Below are 5267 nucleotides of genomic sequence, written 5' to 3' on the forward strand. Positions count from 1 at the left end.
TAGCATCTATCTAATTTTGGTCCAAGCTTTTCAGAGGCTAAACGTTTTATAAATGCTTCACGTCCCCAAATTTTCAAAAATGACATGCTATGACATTGATCACTCTATATCTAATACGGAGTATTTTGAACTGCTTTAGTCGGAACTTGGTTAAGTGTATATGCAGCCATTTCTAGAGCATAACCCTAGAAACTGAATGGAAGATCAGCTTGACTCATCATCGATCGCACTATATCCAACAAGGTACAATTTCTCCTCTCAGAATCTCTATTCCATTGAGGTGTTCCAGAAGGAGTAAGTTATGATACACTATCATACTCCTTCAAGAAACTCTTGAAATTGAGGCTTAAGTATTCTCCTCCACGATCTGATCGTAGAACTTTTATACTTTCCTCTGTTTGCTTTTCTACTTCAGCCTTATATTCTTTGAACATTTCAAAAGAATCGGATTTATTCTTCATAAGAACCACATATCCATATCTACTAAAATCATCAGTAAATGTTATGAAGTAGTATAAGCCACCCCTTGCCATCATACGCATTCGACCACATACATCATTATGTATAAGTCCTAATCGTTCGGTGGCCCTTTCACCTGATCTAGTAAAAGAAGCTTTAGTCATTTTGCCAATGAGACAAAGTTCGCATCTTCCGTATGATTCAAAATTAAACTTATCCAAGTATCCATCTATATGTAACTCAGAAATGCGTTTCTCATTAATATGGCTTAATGACAATGCTAGAGGTAATGTTTGATTTGAGTCATCTTAGAACATATAAATTGTTAACTAATTATGCAACATTATAAGCCTTATCATTAAAATAGAATAAACAACTATTGTTTATTTAATTAAAATGAAAACTTTTCTTGTCCTGACAAGAAATTGATTTAATGTTTCCGCTAAAGGAGGCACGTAATAACAATTTATCAAGTTCTCAATCTCGCCTTATGGGCAAAATTAGGTATCGAGTTCCTTCAACTAGAGCAACAACTTTTGCTTCAATTCTAACCCGATACCTGAAGCTTGATCATTGCTAGTCTTCTTCTTTAGATCTTCCAAACAAGCTCGATAATTTAACTTCCAATCATCCTGTTATTTCCACAGAAATGACAATCATCTCCTTTAGCAACACCACTATCAGGCTTCAAAAGCCCTTTAGGATTGGACTTTGGTTTGGCACCGAATATGATCAAATCTTCATCGTGCCTATCCACTTTCCTTTCCCATTTGCATTCCATGTTTACATCATCAATATGGATGTAATTCATGCCTTTACCGTGTTATTTTCAGCAGTTCTAAACATGCATAACAACTTAGTGAGTGTTCAGTCTATCTCATTCCTTTTGTTCTTAACAAACTGAGAATAGAAGTTGTTCAAAGATCATTTGATCAAATCAAGCCGAGTCTCTAGACCATTCTTGAAACCCAAAATATCAAGGTACATATGCCTATCACCTTTAGAACATGTGGTCCAACCGGATATGATTCTCCCATTAATGCAAGAGTATGGTGCCTTATTATTGTCAAATCTTTCTGACGAGTCTATCCTTCAAACATCTTTTGAAGGTGCTCAACATAAGCATCATTATGCTCTTGTTGCTTCTAAAGATCAACACTCATAATTACAAGCATGAGACATGAAACATCAGTTGCATAATTAATCTGCTTCTAGTAAGCATTTTGTTCTGCACATGTTTTATTCTCAGCTAGAAGAAATAAGGGAGGGTTTGAGTGACATCCTTGAACCCGAGGACAATCCTCAAGTTCCCATGTCAATCGAGGAAATTATATCATGTCAGCTTGTCCTTCTCAAGGACTATTATATAGAGAAGTTATTTTTGTTATTTTTCATTTAATATCTACAATATTAAAGTGCATAAAATGACTTAGTCTACAGATGATCATTAAATTATGTTCAAGTGATTATTCATATATATATTCACAATATATATCTCCCACTATTTTTATCAAATCAATAACCCTAACTATTAATTCGGAAAAAATATCTTCTATATCCTTTCTAGTGAGCCAAGATCCATATTTCACCACGTGTTAGGTCAGCTTCGGCTTTTCTCCTAAAACATGATTATTTAGTAGACAACATTTGTCAATTATATCAAATATATAACTCTTGGATAGCTTGGTGGAACAACATTTGTTCATATTTATCTAATATATCTCGCCAAACTCTATGCCTCTAAGTTCACAATCCTATTGTGGTAACTTATTTAAGTCAAACCCAATAGTCAAAAAGTATCAATATACTTCAACACATCTCCCACGATAGATAGAGTACTTCGCTTCGGTGAACCCACTCCTAGTCGATCTAGGGGTTAACGCATTGGACTCATCGGAAGGCATCTGATCAACTTAATATTAACTTTAGGGTTTTGTTAATTTTAAAACGATCATGATCCCATCATAAAGAGATTCCCAATTTTTTCTTGAATAAAATACTTCAAATCAATATAAGTCAATGGTTTGATTCAAAACGGTCTCACTTAAAACCCACAACCTTACAAGTTCAATGAACTCGCTTTTGACAAATTCGCCCCATGTCAGAAACAAAGAAAATTTGTATTTTATTCCGTGTTTCATAAACACGAGAATCTCATAATCGTTTGATCATTTTAAAATCTTCAATTGTTATAAATTTTATCTTGTTTAGCAAGCATGACATGGGTGTCGTATCTAATACATACATCCTTAATCTAATTAAGCATGCATCTTTATAAACTACTCTACACATACATTCATCATATGCGCATATATATGTGAAGTGCAATAAATAAACGTGGTTGGTTATGGCTTCATCCTATGTGATCTTTATTAAGCTAATGACAAAGATCTAGGTCAATCTAAGATGGAAAATAAATACAAGCTAACTATTACATGTCTTCATTCTTGTATTGCTTCTTGGATGGCCTCCGTGTGGGATTACCCCTGATCTTCAAATCTCCATATCTTCATGTACATTACAAGAATGAAATATGAAAACTAATCTAATGAACTTACAAGAAGAACTCGAGTTACATTCGAGATTTAATAATTTCATGACTAAACGACATGCAAGCCGTATTTGAAAAACCAAAATTATTAACCTAAGGTCATAAGCCATAACCATCCACCATGCTCAATTAACACAAAATAACATGTTAAAACACATAATCTAATCTTAACATATCATACCCATCATGATCTAATCATAGAAAACCAAATATTGAAAAAATCAGAAAATTCAAATTAAATCTGATAACATTAAATTGCATATTACAGGGCCTAAACGACGTCAAACGCCTTACAGATCAGTCGATGATAGCTTTATCTATCAGTTACGTTCAGACGCTCGATTCCATATGAAATAGCATATTTGTTCGTCAAAATCGGACACCAGACCCAGATTTCAGCAAATTTGCTGCATCCGATTCAGAATCGTATCAAATACGATTCATATAATAAGAACAAACACAAAACATGTATATATCAGTATATATACAGATTATATAATCATCATATGATTATACAACTCTCATGAATATCATATATTCAAAACATATATATACATACGCATACATAAACATAACAACATGTAAAACATACAAAATCGCATACATAACAGTCATGGAATATTGTATACATGTTATCATCATAAAACCAGGAAACACATAAACGAATTAAACACTTTTCGCAAGTAGCTCTGATGTCATTGTTGGGTTTCGAGCACATAAACGCAACGGAAACAGTAATAAAAGATGTAAAAAAAATCATAATTTTCGAAACCCGCCGCAGGATCCATGCGAAAAACATATATTTAATTCGTATATCAGATTACTTACCTTAAGAAGCTTTACCAATTGGTTGATTAATGGAGATCCAAATATTGTTCAATCACCACACATCCCGCTCTCGCGATCTACGCTCTATCGGTAACCACACAAATGCTTGAACTCAAGGCTTGGATGTGTACTAGCACAAACTCGTTTCTTCTTACTCTCTCCATCTTCTCTCTTGGTGGCTAGGGTTTTAGTAAAAGTCTTTTGCACACAAAAATCAGCCGCACAAGAGATATTATACAGATAGTATAAAAATGAATTATAACTGTTGACTAATTAGGAGTTATTATTAATTCAAAATTCCTATTTGTATTATAATTAAGTCTCACTTAATTATTTAACAAATAAATTTCATAATTAATATTAGTAAATTTGAATATCATTAGTTATCTAATTAATTAAGTCAAACTTAATTAATATTATAAATAATTCAAATTACTTTAATTTAATTTAAATCCAATTTAAATTAAATAATCCTTCAAGCATTCTTTGTGAGTGACCCTATAGGTTATTATTACATTGGCAACGAATTTTAAATCTAATTTAAAATCATAAACAATGAGCGGCATCTAGTAATACATCATTGCTACCAAAGTAATAATAATTGGATCGGTGATCGATTAAACCTTTCGTGAATAATGTACAATGTAATATAATCCCTTTAACCATATATTATAGATTAAACTAGAGACATGTAATGTGTCATCCTCATCAATGTTTAATCAAGGTTTCCTTGAGCAATGAGTAGACTATCATATCAAATCAACATTTGAGCGTGGCCACGTATTTCATAGTCTAGCTAACACCAGAGGCCAATAATATCAATCCTAAAATAGGAGGGTTAAATCCCATCTAGATCATTCATATTTCTCATACGATTCATAATATACCCAATATCCACTTTTATCATTACCCGGTCAAAGATAACTTTTAATGGAATCAATGTATATTAATTCTCATATAGAAATATAATGACTTCAGGTCTAAGGACCATTACATCATTATCACTGTGAGAATTACTTATGACACAACAAACATGTAGAATCTCACATCGGGTCTTTCCAACACCATGTACATATACATATGCCCGTGTCTTTGACTTTAGTATCACTATACCTATGATCAATGAGATGTGATCATCAGTCAACAAACATACTAGTCTTAATGCATTATTATTGTCCCTTAATAATAATACTCGACTAGGGACCTTTAGAATTATTGATACTATTCTCATAATCTCATTTCTAAGTCACGTACTTGGAGATATAGAATTGCATATCATATTCCAAGGACATTTATTAATCTAACATTTATATCGCAGTAAATTAAGAATTAATAAATTATAAAGGGAATAATCGATAGAACATAAACATTAATAATCCTAATGTCTTAAACTAAAACATCATAGTGCTGTCTCTAGGGCACAAACACT

The sequence above is a fragment of the Apium graveolens genome, unplaced genomic scaffold (genome assembly GCF_009905375.1).
Source record: "Apium graveolens cultivar Ventura unplaced genomic scaffold, ASM990537v1 ctg8176, whole genome shotgun sequence".
Taxonomy (NCBI): domain Eukaryota; kingdom Viridiplantae; phylum Streptophyta; class Magnoliopsida; order Apiales; family Apiaceae; genus Apium; species Apium graveolens.